Source organism: Schistocerca gregaria, chromosome 2, assembly GCF_023897955.1.
Source record: "Schistocerca gregaria isolate iqSchGreg1 chromosome 2, iqSchGreg1.2, whole genome shotgun sequence".
NCBI classification, from domain to species: Eukaryota; Metazoa; Arthropoda; class Insecta; order Orthoptera; family Acrididae; genus Schistocerca; species Schistocerca gregaria.
In genome coordinates, this window is record NC_064921.1 from 2556870 (window position 1) to 2572836 (window position 15967).

Consider the following 15967-nt stretch of genomic DNA (forward strand, 5'->3'; position numbering starts at 1 on the left):
GAATCTACTATTGGTATTCCAGCGAACGATCATTGCGTAGACTGAGATACAACTCCCATTTAGGGAAGTGTGCATGGTTACTGTTGTATTCAATCCTGATGCAAGTTCTGTGTTTCAACAACACTCTGATATTCCACAGATTACAGAATGCCTCCAGATGTGCATCAGAAACTACTACTGGTCTTCCAGGGAACGATAAAAGAGTAGACTGTTGAGAGACATTACTCCCATGGAGGAAAGTGCCCATGGTGATTGTTGTATTCAATCCCGATGCAGATTATGTGTTTCATCAATACATTGAAGAACCACAGATTACAGAATGCCTCCAAATGTGAATCGAAACTGCTACTGGTCTTCCAGGGAACGATCAGAGATTAGACTGTTTGAGACATTACTCCCATGGAGGAAAGTGCGCATGGTGACTGTTGTATTCAATCCCGATGCATTTTCTGTCTTTTATCAACAAAAGGATAGACCACAGATTACAGAATACCTCCAGATGTGCATCGGAAACTACTACTGGTCTTCAGGGAACTATCAAGGCGATGACAGTTTGAGACATTACTAACATGGAGAAATGTACGCATGGCGCATGTTGTATTCAATTCCGATGCAATTTCTATGTTCATCAACTCTCTGATAGTCCACAGATTGCAGAATGCCTCCAGATGTGCATCGGAAACTACTACTGGTCTTCAGGGAACGATCAAGGCGATGACAGTTTGAGAAATTACTAACATGGAGAAATGTACGCATGGTGCCTGTTCTATTCAATCCCGATGCAATTTCTGTCTCTTATCAACACCCGGATAGACCACAGATTACAGAATACCTCCAGATGTGCATCGGAAACTACTACTGGTCTTCCAGGGAACGATCAAAGCGTAGACTGTTAGAGACATTACTCCCATGGAGGAAAGTGGCCATGGTGATTGTTGTATTCAATCCCGATGCAGTTTCTGTGTTTCATCAATACTTTGAAGAACCACAGATTACAGAATGCCTCCAGATGTGAATCGTAAGTACTACTGGTCATCCAGGGAACGATCAGAGATTAGATTGTTTGAGACATGACTCCCATGGAGGAATGTGCGCATGATGACTGTTGTATTCAATCCCGATGCAATTTCTGTCTTTTGTCAACAACCGGATAGACCACAGATTACAGAATACCTCCAGATGTGCATCGGAAAGTACAACTGGTCTTCCACGGAACGATCAAAGCGTAGACTGTTTGAGACATTACTCCCATGGAGGAGAGTGCGCATGGTGACTGTTGTATTCAATCACGATGCAATTTCTATGTTCTTCAACTCTCTGATAGTCCACAGATTGCAGAATGCTTCGAGATGTGCATCGGAAACTACTACTGGTCTTCAGGGAACGATCAAGTCGATGACAGTTTGAGACATTACTAACATGGAGAAATGTACGCATGGTGCCTGTTGTATTGAATCCCGATGCAATTTCTGTCTCTTATCAACACCCGGATAGACCACAGATTACAGAATACCTCCAGATGTGCATCGGAAACTACTACTGGACTCCAGGGAACGATCAAAGCGTAGACTGTTTGAGACATTACTCCCATAGGGCAAAGTGGTCATGGTGACTGTTGTATTCAATCCCGATGTAAAATCTGTGTTTCATCAACACTCTGATAGTCCACAGATTACAGAATGCCTCCAGATGTGCATCGGAAACTACTACTGGTCTAACAGGGAACGATCTTAGCGATGACAGTTTGAGACATTACTCCCATAAAGAAATGTACGCATGGCTCCTGTTGTATTCAATCCCGATGCAATTTCTGTCTTTTATCAACACACGGATAGACCACAGATTACAGAGTACCTAAAGATGTGCATCGGAAACTACTACTGGTTTTCCAGGGAACGATCAAAGCGTAGACTGTTTGAGACATTACTCCCATGGAGGGAAGTGCGCATGGTGACTGTTGTATTCAATCCCGATGCAATTTCTGTGTTCATCAACTCTCTGATAGTCCACAGGTTACAGAATGCCTCCAGATGTGCATCGGAAACTACTACTGGTCTTCCAGGGAACGATCAAAGGGCAGACTGTTTCAGACGTTACTCCAATGGAGGAATGTGCTGATGGTGACTGTTGTATTCAATCCCGAAGCAATTTTTTGTGTTTCATCAACACTCTGATAGTCCACAGCTTACAGAAGGCCTAGAGATGTGCATCGGAAACTACTACTGTTCTTCCAGGGAACGATCAAAGCGTAGACTGTTTGAGAAATTACTCCCATTAAGGAAAGTGCGCATGGTGACTGTTGTATTCAATCCCGTGGTAATTTCTGTGTTTCATCAACACTTTGAAGGTCCACAGATTACAGAATTCCTCAAGATGTTCATTGGAAACTACTATTGGTGTTCCAGGGAACGATCAAAGCGTAGACTGAGATATAACTCCCATGGAGGAAAGTGCGCATGGTTACTGTTGTATTCAATCCTGATGCAATTTCTGTGTTTCAACAACACTCTGATAGTCCCCAGATTACTGAATGCCTCCACATGTGCATCGGAAACTACTAATGGTCTTCAGGGAACGATCAGAGCGATGACAGTTTGAGACATTACTCCCATGGAGAAATGTACGCTTGGTGCCTGTTGTATTCAATCCCGGTGCAATTTCTGTCTTTTATCAACACCCGGATAGACCTCAGATTACAGAATACCTCAAGATGTGCATCGGAAACTACTACTGGTCTTCCAGAGAACGATCAAAGCGTAGACTGTTTGAGACATTACTCCCATGTAGGAAAATGGTCATGGTGACTGTAGTATTCAATCCTGATGTAATTTCTGTGTTTCATCAACACTCTGATAGTCCACATATTACAGAATGCTTCCAGTTGTGCATCGGAAACTACTACTGGTATTCCAGGGAACGATCAAAAGCGTAGACTGTTTGAGACATTACTCCCATGGAGGAAAGTGCGCATGGTGACTGTTGTATTCAATCCCGATGCAATTTTAGTGTTTCATCAACACTCTGATAGTTCACAGATTACAGAATGCCTCCAGATGTGCATCGGAAACTACCACTGGTGTTCCAGGGAACGATCAAAGCGTAGACTGTTTGAGACATTACTTCCATGGAGGAAGGTACACATGGTAACTATTGTATTGAATCCCGATGCAATTTCTGTTTTTCATCAACACTCTGATAGTCCACAGATTACAGAATGCCTCCAGATGTGCATCGGTAACTGCTACTGGCCTTCGGAGGAACGAACAAAGCGTAGACTGTTAGAGACATTACTCCCTTGGAGGAAAGTGCGCATGGTGACTGTTGTATTCAATCCCGATGTAATTTCTGTGTTTCATCAACACTCTGATAGTCCACAGATTGCAGAATGCCTCCAGATGTGCATCGGAAACTACTACTGGTGTAACAGGGAACGATCTTAGCGATGACAGTTTGAGCCTTTACTCCCATGGAGAAATGTACGCATGGTGCCTGTAGTATTCAATCCCGATGCAATTTCTGTGTTTCATCAACACTCTGATAGTCCACAGATTACAGAATGCCTCCAGATGTGAATCGGAAACTACTACTGGTCTTCCAGGGAACGATCAAGGCGTAGACTGTTTGACACACTACTCCCGTTTAGGAAAGTGCGCATGGTGACTATTGTATTCAATCCCGATGCAATTTCAGTGTTTCAACAACACTCTGATAGTCCACAGATTACAGAATGCCTCCAGTTGTGCATCGGAAACTACTACTGGTCTTCCAGGGAACGATCAAACGCGTAGATTGTTTGAGACATTACTCCCATGGAGGAAAGTGCACATTGTGACTGTTGTATTCAATCCCGATGCAATTTCAGTGTTTCAACAACACTCCGATAGTCCACAGATTACAGAATGCCTACAGATATGCATCGGAAACTACTACTGGTGTTCCAGGGAACGATCAAAGCGTAGACTGAATTAGACATTACTCCCATGGAGGAAGGTGCACATGGTGACTATTGTATTGAATCCCGATGCAATTTCTGTGTTTCATCAACACTCTGATAGTCCACAGATTACAGAATGCCTCCAGATGTGCATAGGTAATAACTACTGGTCTTCCAGGGAACGATCAAAGCGTAGACTGTTAGAGACATTACTCCCTTGGAGGAAAGTGTGCATGGTGACTGTTGTATTCAATGCCGATACAATTTCTGTGTTTCATCAACACTCTGATAGTCCACAGATTACTGATTGCCTCCAGAAGTGCATCGGAAACTACTACTGGTCTTCCTGGGAACGATCAAAGCTTAGACTGTATTAGACATTATTCCCATGGAGGAAAGTGTGCATGGTGACTGTTGTATTGAATGCCGATGCAATTTCTGTGTTTTATCAACACTTTGAAGGTCCACAGATTACAGAATGCCTCCAGATATACATCGGAAACTACTACTGGTCTTCCAGGGAACGATCAAAGGGTAGACTGGTTAAGACGTCACTCCCATGGAGGAAAGTGTGGATAGTGACTGTTGTATTCAATCCCGATGCAATTTCTGTGATTCATCAACACTCTGATAGTCCACAGATTACAGATTGTCCCCAGATGTGCATCGGAAACTACTACTGGTCTTCCTGGGACCGATCAAAGCGTAGACTGTTTCAGACATTACTCCCATGGAGGGAGGTGCGGCTTGTGACTGTTGTATTCACTCCCGATGCAATTTCTGTGTTTCTTCAACACTTTGAAGGTCACAGATTACAGAATGCCTCCAGATGGGCATCGGAAACTACTACTGGTCTGCCAGGGTACAATCAAAGAGTAGACTGTTTCAGACATTACTCCCATGAAGGAATGTGCGGATGGTGACTGTTGTATTCAATCCCGATGCAATTTCTAAGTTTCATCAACACTCTGATAGTTCACAGATTACAGAATGCCTCCAGATGTGCATCGGAAACTACCACTGGTGTTTCAGGGAACGATCAAAGCGTAGACTGATTGAGACATTACTCCCATGGAGGAAGGTGCACATGGTGACTATTGTATTGAATCCCGATGCAATTTCTGTGTTTCATCAACACTCTGATAGTCCACAGATTACAGAATGCCTCCAGATGTGCATCGGTAACTACTACTGGCCTTCGGGGGAACGAACAAAGCGTAGACTGTTAGAGACATTACTCCCTTGGAGGAAAGTGTGCATGGTGACTGTTGTATTCAATCCCGATGCAATTTCTGTGTTTCATCAACACTCTGAAAGTCCACAGATTACAGAATGCTTCCAGATGTGCATGAGAAACTACTACTGGTCTTCCAGGGAACGATCAAAAGCGTAGACTGTTTGAGACATTACTCCCATGGAGGAAAGTGGGCATGGTGACTGTTGTATTCAATCCCGATGCAATTTCTGTGTTGCATCAACACTCTGATAGCTCACAGGTTACAGAATGCCACCAGATGTGCAACGGAAACTACTACTGGTATTCCAGATAACGATTAAAGCGAGGACTGCTTCTGACATTACTCCCATGGCGGAAAGTGCGGATGGTGACTGTTGTATTCAATCCCGATGCAATTTCTGTGTTTCATCAACACTCTGATAGTCCACAGATTACAGAATCATACCAGATGTGCATCGAAAACTACTACTGGTCTTCCAGGGAACGATCAAAGCGTAGACTGTTTGAGACATTACTCCCATGGAGGGAAGTGCGCATGGTGACTGTTGTATTCAATCCCGATGCAATTTCTGTGTTTCATCAACACTCTGATAGTCCACAGATTACAGAATACCACTAGATGTGCATCGGAAACTACTACTGGTCTTCCAGGGAACGATCAAAGCGTAGACTGTTTGGGACATTACTCCCGTGGAGCAAAATGCGCATGGTGACTGTTGTATTCAATCCCGATGCAATTTCTGTGTTTCATCAACACTTTGAAGGTCAACAGATTACAGAATGCCTTCAGATGTGCATCGGAAACTACTACTGGTCTTCCAGGGAACGATGAAAGCGTAGACTGTTTGAGGCATTACTCCCATGGTGGAAAATGCGGATGGTGACTGTTGTATTCAATCCCAGTGCAATTTCCGTGTTTCATCAACACTGTGTTAGTGCACAGATTACAGAATGCCTGCAGATGTGCATCGGAAACTACTACTGGTCATCCAGGGAACGATCAAAGCGTAGACTGTTTGAGTCATTACTCCCATGGAGGAAAGTGCGCATCGTGTCTGTTGTATTCAAACCCGATGCCAGTTCTGTGTTTCATCAACAATCTGATAGTCCACAGATTACAGTATGCCACCAGATGTGCATCGGAAACTACTAGTGGTCTTCCTGGGAACGATCAAAGCTTAGACTGTATCAGTCGTTACTCCCATGGAGGAAATTGCGGATGGTGACTGTTGTATTCAATCCCGATGCAATTTCTGTGTTTCATCAACACTCTGATAGTCCACAGAATACAGATTGTCTCCAGATGTGCATCGGAAACTACTACTGGTCTTCCTGGGAACGATCAAAGCGTAGACTGTACCAGACAATACTCCCATTGAGGAAATTACGGATTGTGACAGTTGTATTCACTCCCGATGCAATATCTGTGTTTCATCAACACTTTGAAATTCCACAGATTACAGAATGCCTCCAGATGTGCATCGGAAACTACTACTGGTCTTCCTGGGAACGATCAAAGCGTCGACTGTTTCAGACGTTACTCCCATGGAGGAAATTGCGGATGGTGACTGTTGTATTCAATCCCGATGCAATTTCTGTGTTTCATCAACACTCTGATACTCTACAGATTGCAAAATGCCTCCAGATGTGCATCGGAAACTACTACTGGTCTTCCAGGGAACGATCAAAACGTAGACTGTATGAGACATTACTCGATTGGAGGAAAGTGTGCATGGTGACTGTTGTATTCAATCCCGATGCAATTTCTATGTTTCATCAACACTCTGATAGTCCACAGATTACAGATTGCCTCCAGAAGTGCATCGAAAACTACTACTGGTCTTCCTGGGAACGATCAAATCTCAGACTGTTTGAGACATTATTCCCATGGAGGAAAGTGGGCATGGTGACTGTTGTATTCAATCCCGATGCAATTTCTATGTTTCATCAACACTCTGATAGTCCACAGATTACAGATTGCCTCCAGATATGCATCGGAAACTACTACTGGTATTCCAGGGAACGATTAAAGCGTAAACTGTATGAGACAGTACTCAAATGGAGCCAAGTGCGCATGGTGACTGTTGTATTCCATCCCGATGCAATTTCTGTGTTTCATCAACACTCTGATAGTCCGCATATTACAGAATGCCACCAGATGTGCATCGGAAACAACTACTGGTCTTCCAGGGAACGACCAAAGCGTAGACTGTTTGAGACATTACTTCCGTGGAGGAAAGTGTGCATGCTGACTGTTGTATTCAATCCCGAACTAATTTCTGTGTTTCATCAGCACTTTGAAGGTCAACAGATTACAGAATGCCTCCAGATGTGCTTCGGAAACTACTACTGGTCTTCCAGGGAACGATCAAAGCGTAGACTGTTTGAGGCATTACTCCTGTGGTGGAAAATGCGGATGGTGACTGTTGTATTCAATCCCAGTGCAACTTCTGGGTTTCATCAACACTCTGTTAGTCCACAGATTACAGAATGCCTGCAGATGTGCATCGGAAACTACTACTGGTCATCCAGGGAACGATCAAAGCGTAGACTGTTTGAGACATTACTCCCATGGAGGGAAGTGCGCATGGTGACTGTTGTATTCAATCCCGATGCAATTTCTGTGTTTCATCAACACTCTTATAGTCCACAGATTACAGAATACCACTAGATGTGCATCGGAAACTACTACTGGTCTTCCAGGGAACGATCAAAGCGTAGACTGTTTGAGGCATTACTCCCGTGGTGGAAAGTGTGGATGGTGACTGTTGTATTCAATCCCAGTGCAATTTCTGTGTTTCATCAACACTCTGTTAGTCCACAGATTACAGAATGCCTCCAGATGTGCATCGGAAACTACCACTGGTGTTCCAGGGAACGATCAAAGCGTAGACTGTTTGAGACATTACTCCCATGGAGGGAAGTGCGCATGGTGACTGTTGTATTCAATCCCGATGCAATTTCTGTGTTTCATCAACACTCTGATAGTCCACAGATTACAGAATACCACTAGATGTGCATCGGAAACTACTACTGGTCTTCCAGGGAACGATCAAAGCGTAGACTGTTTGGGACATTACTCCCGTGGAGCAAAATGCGCATGGTGACTGTTGTATTCAATCCCGATGCAATTTCTGTGTTTCATCAACACTTTGAAGGTCAACAGATTACAGAATGCCTTCAGATGTGCATCGGAAACTACTACTGGTCTTCCAGGGAACGATGAAAGCGTAGACTGTTTGAGGCAGTACTCCCATGGTGGAAAATGCGGATGGTGACTGTTGTATTCAATCCCAGTGCAATTTCCGTGTTTCATCAACACTCTGTTAGTGCACAGATTACAGAATGCCTGCAGATGTGCATCGGAAACTACTACTGGTCATCCAGGGAACGATCAAAGCGTAGACTGTTTGAGTCATTACTCCCATGGAGGAAAGTGCGCATCGTGTCTGTTGTATTCAAACCCGATGCCAGTTCTGTGTTTCATCAACAATCTGATAGTCCACAGACTACAGTATGCCACCAGATGTGCATCGGAAACTACTAGTGGTCTTCCTGGGAGCGATCAAAGCTTAGACTGTATCAGTCGTTACTCCCATGCAGGAAATTGCGGATGGTGACTGTTGTATTCAATCCCGATGCAATTTCTGTGTTTCATCAACACTCTGATAGTCCACAGAATACAGATTGTCTCCAGATGTGCATCGGAAACTACTACTGGTCTTCCTGGGAACGATCAAAGCGTAGACTGTACCAGACAATACTCCCATTGAGGAAATTACGGATTGTGACAGTTGTATTCACTCCCGATGCAATATCTGTGTTTCATCAACACTTTGAAATTCCACAGATTACAGAATGCCTCCAGATGTGCATCGGAAACTACTACTGGTCTTCCTGGGAACGATCAAAGCGTCGACTGTTTCAGACGTTACTCCCATGGAGGAAATTGCGGATGGTGACTGTTGTATTCAATCCCGATGCAATTTCTGTGTTTCATCAACACTCTGATACTCTACAGATTGCAGAATGCCTCCAGATGTGCATCGGAAACTACTACTGGTGTTCCAGGGAACGATCAAAGCGTAGACTGTTTGAGACATTACTCCCATGGAGGAAGGTGCACATGGTGACTATTGTATTGAATCCCGATGCAATTTCTGTGTTTCATCAACACTCTGATAGTCCACAGATTACAGAATGCCTCCAGGTGTGCATCGGTAACTACTACTGGTCTTCCAGGGAACGATCAAAACGTAGACTGTATGAGACATTACTCGATTGGAGGAAAGTGTGCATGGTGACTGTTGTATTCAATCCCGATGCAATTTCTATGTTTCATCAACACTCTGATAGTCCACAGATTACAGATTGCCTCCAGAAGTGCATCGAAAACTACTACTGGTCTTCCTGGGAACGATCAAATCTCAGACTGTTTGAGACATTATTCCCATGGAGGAAAGTGGGCATGGTGACTGTTGTATTCAATCCCGATGCAATTTCTATGTTTCATCAACACTCTGATAGTCCACAGATTACAGATTGCCTCCAGATGTGCATCGGAAACTACTACTGGTATTCCAGGGAACGATTAAAGCGTAAACTGTATGAGACATTACTCAAATGGAGCCAAGTGCGCATGGTGACTGTTGTATTCAATCCCGATGCAATTTCTGTGTTTCATCAACACTCTGATAGTCCGCATATTACAGAATGCCACCAGATGTGCATCGGAAACAACTACTGGTCTTCCAGGGAACGACCAAAGCGTAGACTGTTTGAGACATTACTTCCGTGGAGGAAAGTGTGCATGCTGACTGTTGTATTCAATCCCGAAGTAATTTCTGTGTTTCATCAGCACTTTGAAGGTCAACAGATTACAGAATGCCTCCAGATGTGCTTCGGAAACTACTACTGGTCTTCCAGGGAACGATCAAAGCGTAGACTGTTTGAGGCATTACTCCTGTGGTGGAAAATGCGGATGGTGACTGTTGTATTCAATCCCAGTGCAACTTCTGTGTTTCATCAACACTCTGTTAGTCCACAGATTACAGAATGCCTGCAGATGTGCATCGGAAACTACTACTGGTCATCCAGGGAACGATCAAAGCGTAGACTGTTTGAGACATTACTCCCATGGAGGGAAGTGCGCATGGTGACTGTTGTATTCAATCCCGATGCAATTTCTGTGTTTCATCAACACTCTTATAGTCCACAGATTACAGAATACCACTAGATGTGCATCGGAAACTACTACTGGTCTTCCAGGGAACGATCAAAGCGTAGACTGTTTGAGGCATTACTCCCGTGGTGGAAAGTGTGGATGGTGACTGTTGTATTCAATCCCAGTGCAATTTCTGTGTTTCATCAACACTCTGTTAGTCCACAGATTACAGAATGCCTCCAGATGTGCATCGGAAACTACCACTGGTGTTCCAGGGAACGATCAAAGTGTAGACTGTTTGAGACATTACTCCCATGGAGGAAGGTGCACATGGTGAATATTGTATTGAATCCCGATGCAATTTCTGTGTTTCATCAACACTCTGATAGTCCACAGGTTACAGAATGTCTCCAGATGTGCATCGGTAACTACTACTGGCCTTTGGGGGAACGAACAAAACGTAGACTGTTAGAGACATTACTACCTTGGAGGAAAGTGTGCATGGTGACTGTTGTATTCAGTCCCGATGCAATTTCTGTGTCTAATCAACACTCTGAAAGTCCACAGATTACAGAATGCTTCCAGATGTGCATGAGAAACTACTACTGGTCTTCCAGGGAACGATCAAAAGCGTAGACTGTTTGAGACATTACTCCCATGGAGGAAAGTGCGCATGGTGACTGTTGTATTCAATCCCGATGCAATTTCTGTGTTTCATCAACACTCTGATAGCTCACAGGTTACAGAATGCCACCAGATGTGCAACGGAAACTACTACTGGTATTCCAGATAACGATTAAAGCGAGGACTGCTTCTGACATTACTCCCATGGCGGAAAGTGCGGATGGTGACTGTTGTATTCAATCCCGATGCAATTTCTGTGTTTCATCAACACTCTGATAGTCCACAGATTACAGAATCATACCAGATGTGCATCGGAAACTACTACTGGTCTTCCAGGGAACGATCAAAGCGTAGACTGAGGCATTACTCCCGTGGTGGAACATGCGAATGGTTACTGTTGTATTCAATCCCAGTGCAATTTCTGTGTTTCATCAACACTGTGTTAGTCCACAGATTACAGAATGCCTGCAGATGTGCATCGGAAACTACTACTGGTCATCCAGGGAACGATCAAAGCGTAGACTGTTTGAGACATTACTCCCATGGAGGAAAGTGCGCATCGTGTCTGTTGTATTCAAACCCGATGCCAGTTCTGTGTTTCATCAACAATCTGATAGTCCACAGATTACAGTATGCCACCAGATGTGCATCAGAAACTACTACTGGTCTTCCTGGGAACGATCAAAGCTTAGACTGTTTCAGACGTTACTCCCATGGAGGAAATTGCGGATGGTGACTGTTGTATTCAATCCCGATGCAATTTCTGTGTTTCATCAATACTCTGATAGTCCACAGAATATAGATTGTCTCCAGATGTGCATCGGAAACTACCACTGGTCTTCCTGGGAACGATCAAAGCGTAGACTGTACCAGACAATACTCCCATTGAGGAAAGTGCGGATTGTGACAGTTGTATTCACTCCCGATGCAATTTCTGTGTTTCATCAACACTTTGAAATTCCACAGATTACAGAATGCCTCCAGATGTGCATCGGAAACTACTACTGGTCTTCCTGGGAACGATCAAAGCGTCGACTGTTTCAGACGTTACTCCCATGGAGGAAATTGCGGATGGTGACTGTTGTATTCAATCCCGATGCAATTTCTGTGTTTCATCAATACTCTGATAGTCCACAGAATATAGATTGTCTCCAGAAGTGCATCGAAAACTACTACTGGTCTTCCTGGAAACGATCAAATCTTAGACTGTTTGAGACATTATTCCCATGGAGGAAAGTGTGCATGGTGACTGTTGTATTCAATCCCGATGCAATTTCTATGATTCATCAACACTCTCATAGTCCACAGATTACAGATTGCCTCCAGATGTGCATCGGAAACTACAACTGGTATTCCAGGGAACGATTAAAGCGTAAACTGTATGAGACATTACCCAAATGGAGCAAAGTGCGCGTGGTGACTGTTGTATTCAATCCCGATGCAATTTCTGTGTTCCATCAACACTCTGATAGTCCGCATATTACAGAATGCCACCAGATGTGCTTCGGAAACAACTACTGGTCTTCTAGGGAACGACCAAAGCGTAGACTGTTTGAGACATTACTTCCGTGGAGGAAAGTGCGCATGCTGACTGTTGTATTCAATCCCGAACTAATTTCTGTGTTTCATCAACACTTTGAAGGTCAACAGATTACAGAATGCCTCCAGATGTGCATCGGAAACTACTACTGGTCTTCCTGGGAACGTTCAAAGCGTAGACTGTACCAGACATTACTCCCATTGAGGAAAGTGCGGATTGTGACAGTTGTATTCACTCCCGATGCAATTTCTGTGTTTCATCAACACTTTGAAGGTCCACAGATTACAGAATACCTCCAGATGTGCATCGGAAACTACTACTGGTCTTCCTGGGAACGATCAAAGCGTCGACTGTTTCAGACGCTACTCCCATGGAGGAAATTGCGGATGGTGACTGTTGTATTCAATCCCGATGCAATTTCAGTGTTTCATCAACACTCTGATAGTCCACAGATTACAGAATACCACTAGATGTGCATCGGAAACTACTACTGGTCTTCCAGGGAACGATCAAAGCGTAGACTGTTTGAGGCATTACTCCCGTGGTGGAAAGTGCGGATTGTGACTGTTGTATTCAATCCCAGTGCAATTTCTGTGTTTCATCAACACTCTGTTAGTCCACAGATTACACAATGCCTCCAGATGTGCATCGGTAACTACTACTGGTCTTCCAGGGAACGATCAAAGCGTAGACTGTTAGAGACATTACTCGATTGGAGGAAAGTGTGCATGGTGACTGTTGTATTCAATCCCGATGCAATTTCTGTGTTTCATCAACACTCTGATAGCTCACAGGTTACAGAATGCCTCCAGATATGCATCGGAAACTACTACTGGTATTCCAGGGAACGATTAAAGCGTAAACTGTATGAGACATTACTCAAATGGAGCAAAGTGCGCATGGTGACTGTTGCAATCAAACCCGATGCAATTTCTGTGTTTCATCAACACTTTGAAGGTCCACAGATTACAGAATGCCTCCAAATGTGCAACGGAAACTACTACTGGTCTTCCAGGGAACGATCAAAGCGTAGACTGTTTGAGACAATACTCTTATAGAGGAAAGTGCGTATGGTGACTGTTGTATTCAATCCCGATGCAATTTCTGTGTTTCATCAACACTCTGATAGCTCACAGGTTACAGAATGCCACCAGATGTGCATCGGAAACTACTACTGGTCTTCCAGGGAACGATCAAAGCGTAGACTGTTTGAGACATTACTCCCATGGAGGGAAGTGCGCATGGTGACTGTTGTATTCAATCCCGATGCAATTTCTGTGTTTGATCAACACTCTGATAGTCCACAGATTACAGAATGCCACTAGATGTGCATCGGAAACTACTACTGGTCTTCCAGGCAACGATCAAAGCGTAGACACTTAGAGACATTACTCCTGTGGAGGAAAGTGCGCATGGTGCCTGTTGTATTCAATCCCGATGCAATTTCTGTGTTTCATCAACACTCTGATAGTCCACAGATTACAGAATGCCACCAGATGTGCATCGGAAACTACTACTGTTCCTACTGTTCTTCCTGGGAACGATCAAAGCGTAGACTGTATCAGACGTTACTCCCATGGAGGAAATTGCGGATGGTGACTGTTGTATTCCATCCCGATGCAATTTCTGTGTTTCATCAACACTCTGATAGTCCATAGATTACAGAATGCCACCAGATGTGCATCGGAAACTATTACTGGTCTTCCAGGGAACGATCAAAGCGTAGACTGTTAGAAACATTATTCCCATGGAGGAAAGAGTGCTTGGTGACTGTTGTATTCAATCCCGATGCAATTTCTGTGTTTCATCAACACTCTGATAGTCCACAGATAACAGATTGCCTAAAGAAGTGCATCGAATACTAGTACTTGTCTTCCTGGGAAAAATCAAAACTTAGACTGTATGAGGCATTATTCCCATGGAGTAAAGTGCGGATTGTGACAGTTGTATTCACTCCCTTTGCAGTTTCTGTGTTTCATCAACACTTTGAAGGTCCACAGATTACAGAATGCCTCCAGATGTGCATCGGAAACTACTACTGGTCATCCAGGGAACGATCAAAGCGTAGACTGTTTGAGACATTACTCCCATGGAGGAAAGTGCGCATGGTGACTGTTGTAGTCAATCCCGATGCAATTTCAGTGTTTCAACAACATTCTGATAGTCCAAAGATTACAGAATGCCTCCGGATGTGCATCGGAAACTACTACTGGTCTTCCAGGGAACGATCAAAGTGTAGACTGTTTGAGACATTACTCCCATGGAGGAAGGTGCACGTGGTGATTGTTGTATTGAATCCCGATGCAATTTCTGTGTTTCATCAACACTCTGATAGTCCACAGATTACAGAATGTCTAAAGATGTGCATCGGAAACTACTACTAGTCTTCCAGGGAACAATCAAAGCGTAGACTGTTAGAGACATTGCTCCCATGGAGGAAAGTGTGCATGGTGACTGTTGTATTCAATCCCGATGCAATTTCTGTGTTTCATCAACACTCTGATAGTCCACAGATTACAGATTGCCTCCAGAAGTGTATCGAAAACTACTACTGGTCTTCCTGGGAACGATCAAAGCTTAGACTGTTTGAGACATTATTCCCATGGAGGAAAGTGTGCATGGTGACTGTTGTATTCAGTCCCGATGCAATTTCTGTGTTTCATCAACACTCTGATAGTCCACAGAATACAGATTGTCTCCAGATGTGCATCGGAAACTACTACCGGTCTTCGCGGGACCGATCAAGGCGTAGACTGTTTGAGACATTACTCCCATGGAGGGAAGTGCGCATGGTGACAGTTGTATTCAATCCCGATGCAATTTCTGTGTTTCATCAACACTCAGATACTAAACAGATTACACAATGCCACCAGATGTGCATCGGAAACTACTACATGTCTTCCAGGGAGCGATCAAAGCGTAGTCTGTTTGAGACATTACTCCCATGGAGAAAAGTGTGAATGGTGACTGTTGTATTCAATCCCGATGCATTTTCTGTGTTTCATCAACCCTCTGATAGTCCACAGATTACAGAATGCCACCAGATGTACATCGTGAACTACTACTGGTCTTCCAGGGAACGATCAAAGCGTAGACTGTTTGAGACATTACTACTATGTAGGAAAGTGCGCATGGTGACTGTTGTATTCGATCCCGATGAAATTTCTGTGTTTCAACAACACTATGATAGTCCACAGATTACAGACTGCCTCCAGATATGCATCGGAAACTACTACTGGTCTTCCAGGGAACGAACAAAGCGTAGACTCTTTTAGACATTATTCCCATGGAGAAAAGTGCGGATTGTGACTGTTGTATTCAATCCCGATGCAATTTCTGTGTTTCATCAACACTCTGATAGTCCACAGATTACAGAATGCCACCAGATGTGCATCGGAAACTATTACTGGTCTTCCAGGGAACGATCAAAGCGTAGACTGTTAGAAACATTATTCCCATGGAGGAAAG